Raw genomic sequence first — 6,484 nt, 5'->3', positions numbered from 1 at the left:
TGTGCCATGACCTTGCGTTCCAGCGATAGCAGTCCAGAGCCCTTTTACTTAGCCTGTCCTCGCTTTACGTGACTGCATGAGATGAGTTATGCAAAAAAACTCGGTGGTACATCTGACCTGTCACTCAGCTCCTGACAGACAAGTTGTCCCTGCTGCCTGCTCAGCCATCTGGGGTCAGCTATTCTGGCCGTGCGCTGCCTGTGCTGGAGGCCATCGTGTTGCTCTGCTCATGCTGCCTGCACATGGGAAGGGAGTAGGCAGAAGCTTGACTCTCTCCTTGAACGTTAATGAAGATACTTGCACTTTTGAGATGGAAGAAGCTATGTGCAATCATGGAGGTAATGATGGCCTTAGTAAGATTTGATGAAACTATTGCAGATTCCTGATCTGAGGTCTTGGGGGATCTGGAGCTGGATGTTAACTTGGCGGTAGGTGGGCTCGGGTCACTCTGTAGTGGGAAGGAAGCCCAAAGCCCAGGGATATTCTTGGCTAACTGCAGATCGGTAGTTGTCTACCACGCCTGCCTTCCCTGCTTCCAACTGGGAACCAGGGTACCCTTAGGAAAGACAAAAGGGCCTGTGCTGGTGCCTCTGGCAAGGATGAAATCAGTGTGTGGAGTGTCCCTGGTCTCTCTTGGACCAGAGGACTTGTTGTACTGTGTATGGCATAGATACTGCCATGAACTGGAAACCATTGCAATTGTCTAGGGCAGCCCTGTGTCCTTCTAGTGGGGTATGCAATACTTTTCCTCGTATACCTGCATCCCTCTTTACTAGGGAGGTCGAGCCAAAACTGAGACCAGCAGTTCCTATGCTGGTGCAGTCCTGACTGGCCGTGTCCCCAGTCCTGCAGCTGGGCTTAGGCTGTCTTATCCTGGGAACAGTTGTGATATAGCCCAGGTCACCAAGGGGGAGGGTAGCAGCTACCCAGAACTTGGTCCGTGGGCTGAACTTGCCTGATGCCCAAAGCGTGTCTCGCAGGCAGGATGGGACTGGCCAGGTCCCTCCTTGTGGCCAGTACTGCTGGATTATTGCTGTGGCATTAGTCTTCACTGACGGTGATGCTGAAACTACGGCTGTAATTTCCCTCTGGCCTTGAATCCAAAATTATCCACCTGCCAACAGCGGCTCACAACCTACAGCCCCAGCAAGCGGTGACTGAAACGGGAACGGGGCAGAGGCACCGCCTCAGGCAAGGCACTACAGGACGCTCAGCCTGTCAACTCACACGGCATTCAGCAAAGCTAATGGTAGATGAAAGCTAACTACCCTTGGGCTCACCTGCTTGAGGCTTTAATGATGTACTGGTGCTAACTGCTGTTGTACAGGAGAAAACAAATAAAATACTGAAATACTGGGGCTAGTGCAAGCTTTTACTTTTTGGTCTTTGCAGAAGAATGTGTTGCAAGAGCTCTTGTTTTTAACACGGTTCTGCATGTTGCAGTGATTCTTTGCCTTGGGGGTGGGGGAAGCCTGGCTGTCGGGGGGGGCGGGGCGGGGTGCGGTGCTGCGGCGCGGCCGCTGGGGGGCGCTGGGGGGCCGCGGAGGCGCCGGACCGGGCCCGGGCGGGGCGGGGCGGGGCGGGGCGGGGCGGCCCCGGGCGGGGGGCGGGGACCGGGCACGGGGCAGGGGGGGCGGTGCTGCCGCCGGTGTCCCCTCCCCTCCCGCGGCGTCCCCCGAAGCCGCCAAGCCCGGGAGGGGGGATGTGGAACATCCCTGGGTGGGCCCCCCCCCGCGGCCGTGCCCTCCTTACAGCGGGGTCGCCCCGCCGGGAGGGTCCTCCGCCTGTGAACGAGGTGCCCGCGCGTATATCCTCCATGCATTAACCGCGGGGCGCTTCGCAAACCCTGCTCCCCCTCCCAGTGAAGGTGGGGGAACTGAGGCGGGGATGGAGACCCCCGCGCCCCGCCGCGCTGACAGCTTGGATGCAGGAGCCCCAGCAGCCCCTGCCCGCCGGGCTGACAGCGGCGCCGGGCCAGGGGGACCGGCAGGGCGCCTGGGCGCGGGGACCCCCGCCCCGTGTAGTGGCTGCGGCCGCAGCCGCTCGGCCACGCCGCAGTGGGGTTGTTCATTAGCTCAGAGCACTCCGGTTATACTTCTCCTGCGTTTCAGTCACCTTGTTGGCTGCTTTTGAAGTTTCCAATTCATTTTAAAACGCTTCTCATAACTCCCAAGTCCTTTCCTGGCCCTGACTCATTCTCCCCTGCCAATTCCCTTTGTACACAGTGTCCGGGGCTGTTTGAGCCCGAACACCGGCGAGGCACAGCCAGCGCCGCCGCTGCAACGCGCTCCCCCCGGCAGAGGGGCCAGCGCAGCACCTCCTCCCCGGCTCCAAGCTGGGTTAAAGCCTTTCACATTCTCCCAAGGATTTTAATCGGCCTCCACAAGTTCAGTAACTATCACAACAATCTCATTTTACTGTGCAGAGCTTTGGGAGCTTCCTTTCACCCAGCGTGGCCGTGGGAGGTGAGTGGGCCATCGCCATCCACGAGGCGCTTCGCCACTGAGAGTGTCTCCAGCTGCGAGCAGTTGCCGTTTGGTCTGGGTGGCAGCACAGGTGGGGGAAATCAGAGGAGATGGGGGGACTTTGAGGGCTTGGTGTCTACTTTATTTTCCTCCACTGTGTGATAGAGCCTCCAGCAGCTCCTCTGGAGGACAGACCAGGGATAACACAACCTCCCCGTTTGCAGCGGGGGTTGGGTGCTTTTATAAACGCTGTATATATGCAGCACACAAGCTGTTCCTGTTCCCTTTTCCCAGCCCTATCTCGCCTTCCCTGAAGCACAGACAGCCCAGGTGTTCCCTGGGGCTGCAGAGCCAGGGAGGGGGCCAGACCCTGCTCAGACCCTCCTGCACCAGTAGCAGCCTCTGTATTATCCCCTCCACCTGTGGCGCGAGTGCTCCCAGGTGCCCATCACTAGCTGTGCTGGGTTAAAAACCCAACAGTCACAAGGAGCTGTGGTCTGAGTCCCAGCAAGTCTTTGCTCTGCTTTTCCTTGTGTTCAGATTTGCTCCTGGGTGCATGCAAGCTGTGGATCTGGTCCCCTGCACACAAGGCTCCTACGGCGGTGATAAACTCCTCCAGCGATGCAAGGTGGTGAGTGGGATTGCTGCTGCGGAGGTCATGGGCAGGTGCATCTCCTGGGGCAGGGCTCTTGTTCTTACCGCTTAAAAAAAACTCAAAACGCACAAAAAACCAGTGTGTAGCTGATGCTGTTGCAGTTGCAGGGGTGGCATCGTGATGTTTGATGAGGAAGTGATTATCTCCCTGGCAGCTACAGGGGATGAAGCTTAACATGCACGCTGCCTGGGTGAGGCTGCAGTGTGGGACTGCAGCGCTCGAAGTCCAGCCAAGAGGTGCCAGGGAGGGATAAAGTGAATTGTGGCACCTGGTTTCTCTTGTATTTTGGCCACAATGAACCTCTCTGTTTGGGAGGAAATTGCCGGAGGGAGGACAAGCTCATGTGATTTTGGAGGAGAGCCCGCATGGCCTGCCCGTGCCTGGGCACTGCAGGGTTTGCCTGTGCTCCCATGCTGGCTGGGTTTAATCCTGTCTCTGGCAGGGATCTCTGCTGTGTCACATTGTGGTGCAGGACTTGGGTCCTGGCTGAGTGCATGCAGCTTAAACCAGCACCCCTCCTGCGTGCGAGCTGGGGGTTCAGCCTAGACTCCCTTCTCCAGGGTGTGCATAGGGATCTGCCCTTTTTTAAGCCCTTTCTCAGTCTGACACCAAGCAGAAAGTGTTTTTCCACTCCGTGCCGCAGTGCTGGCGCGAGCGGTGCCCGGCAGCCCTGGCCCTCAGCTGCCCTCTGCGCTTGGCCAGCACAGCGCTCTGCGCAGCCGTCTGCCGCCTTGGCTGCCGACCAGCCTGCCTGAGAGGTGCCCTGTGCTGCAGAGAGCTCTGCCCGCATCCCTTCCCTCGCAGCACGGTGGAGGGGCAGTGCTGAGCGACCCTGGCATCGCCCCCAGCGTGAGCCATGCCGCGGGTACACCCTCCACGCATGTGGACCTGTTGACGCCTGTGACAAGTGTTTTGTCACTGCAGAAAGAAAATAAGGGCTGCTGAGCTTTGGCAGAGAAGTTTCTGCTCCCAAGTGTGTGTTGGATGTCGGTGTTGAACTTTATGGTGTTCAATGCCTCATTTAAAGAGTGTGACTAAATGTCCTTCTACCTCCTGCTTGTGAGGACACAGGAGCTTAATTTTATCGCCTCGCTGGTCACCAGAGTCAGGGCTCATGTCTGGGAAAAAGCCTGCGCGTGCACGAGCTCCTCCACCCAGGGCTGTCGGAAATTCTCCTGCCCTTCAGAAAGGAAAGGAAAAAACCGTAACATACTCCCTGCTTTCAACAGTTTCTTTTACCAAGGTGCCTCTGTCTCCTGGCAGCAAGAGCCTCAGCCTTAGCCCATCGTACAGAGCATTGGCGATGCTCCACCTTGCTGCTGTGGGCACGGGGCTCCCCGAGTCACCCTGCCGTCGCCGTCCCGTGGCGGTTCACGTGCCGAACCCCCGCTCTGTTGGGGTGAACCAGACCATAGCTCCGTATCGAGTCCCTGTTTCCCTTTCCCATTGCTGTGTGCACTGGTGCAGGGCGGTGCCCGGTGGGGAGGTCCTGCCGCAATCCGGGGCTGCGGGGCTTGGAGTGGTGACGCGCAGCCGGCGTGCAGCCAGGGCTCTCTGCGCTCGGTGGCTCCCTGGGAGTGCTCGTTTTCTGGAGCAAGAGAAACAATTCCTAAAAAGGAGTAGTCAGATGGAAAATTGATACCAAATGGTGATACCAGTCCCTGGAGGAATGAGGTTTGATATCTCAACCCGTGGTTCCTGGGGTTTAGGACATAGACACACAATGCTATTTTAGAGGGATTTTTTTAAAAGTTTATTATTTTCCCCTTTGCTAAGTTCATGATTTTCCCAGATGCAAGCTGGTTCAGATCTGATGCTGATGGTACAGGCTGCTGCTTTGGATGCGTGTAGCGTCTGCAGGATGAGGAGGGTCTGCAGATCTGTGCCTGGCCCTGTTCCTGCTCTGGCTGCTTCACGGGCCTGCAGGGCCAGGGAACGTCCCCAGCAGCTGACACGGGACAGGGCGGTTTGCCAGCCCCACATGGTCATAGTTCTCAGGTAGAAGCAATCCTCAGCAGGCAATGGCCTCGCTGGGGGCTGCCGGCCTGGTTCCCAGACTGGTGATCCTACCCATCTTTGCTCTCTACCCTTGTGACTGCAGATGCTACGACTGAGCGCCGTTTCCAGCTGCATTTCTGGGCTTAATATTGCTTGTGGCTGCACTGCTGTGTTAAAAACACCACCTCCCTACATGACCCAGCTGCTTTCTGCCTTTTCCATCTGAACTGGTTTCTGGACCTGTTCTTGTAGGAAATTGCCAGCTGAGCCACCAGTGCCACAGAAGCAGGCTTCACCTTGTGCCTGCAAAGCATGGGGCGGTGGGTCGCAGTGTGCTGCTGAGCATGAGGCGTTGCATGGTCCTGGCAGCCATGGTGGGGAGGCAGTTGAGCTTTGCAACTGAACTTCCAGGGGAGGAATTTCTAGCAACTGCAGATCACATCCCCAAAGACGGCATTCCAAGGAATTACCCTCTCCCCCCTCACTGCAGACTTCCTCTGCTTTTCCAAGTAAGCCTCTGGCTTGGGGCCATGTATGTAGAAACAGGAGCTGAGCAGATCCATGGGAACATTGCGGGCTGGAGGTTGGTACTGGCCAGGTTCACAGTGCGTAGTTCTTATCTGCATCAAGTGCCCCTAATTAAGATGCGGAGCTGCTCCCTTTTAGCTGCCTCCCTTGTGAGCACCGTGTTTCTGTGCACTGATGCCACAAGGAGCAGCAAAACTGCCTTCAGTGCCAACAAAAATAAACGGTGTTTAGGATTTTTGTTTTGAGTACTATTTTAGCAAATAGCAGTGCTTGGTGTTGGTAACTCAGTCGTCTCACTCGTGGGACTCTGGCAGGGCTGTTCAGGGTCTAGATGTGCTGGGCATCCTGGAGGAGTGTAAGGGAGGTCCCCTGTGGGATCTGTCTCACCTGCACCTCTGCTAACCAACTAGCTCGTCTGACCCCATGGGGAGGCAGAGACCAAGGGCCAGTCCCTGTCTGTCTGCAGAGAGCTGCTAAACAGCCCCATGTTTGCTCTTCCCTCTTCTCTCAGAGATGCTCTGTACACAACACTAATTTCCATGCCCTGGTGGGCTTAGCTGGGGAGCTGTGGCCAGGCTGCTGAGGAGTCAGCTCATCTCCCTGGCAGCCAGGGCTGAAGGCAGGGGTCACATTCCCCTCTCCCTGCATAAACAGTGCTCGGTGCCCTGGCCGGTGCATCGCCAGAGACATACCTTGTGGATTTTCTTTGGCTCGTAAATATTCCCCTGCCCTCCATAGTGCTCCTAGCAAATAAATTATCTGAAGCTATGTTTCCCGATTTCAAAGCCTTGTGAAAGAAACCAGAAGGTTTAGCAGCCCTGGCTGGCTGGAGTAGTTC

This window comes from Phalacrocorax aristotelis, chromosome 15 (assembly GCF_949628215.1).
Source record: "Phalacrocorax aristotelis chromosome 15, bGulAri2.1, whole genome shotgun sequence".
Lineage (NCBI taxonomy): Eukaryota > Metazoa > Chordata > Aves > Suliformes > Phalacrocoracidae > Phalacrocorax > Phalacrocorax aristotelis.
This window is presented reverse-complemented; position numbering follows the sequence as displayed.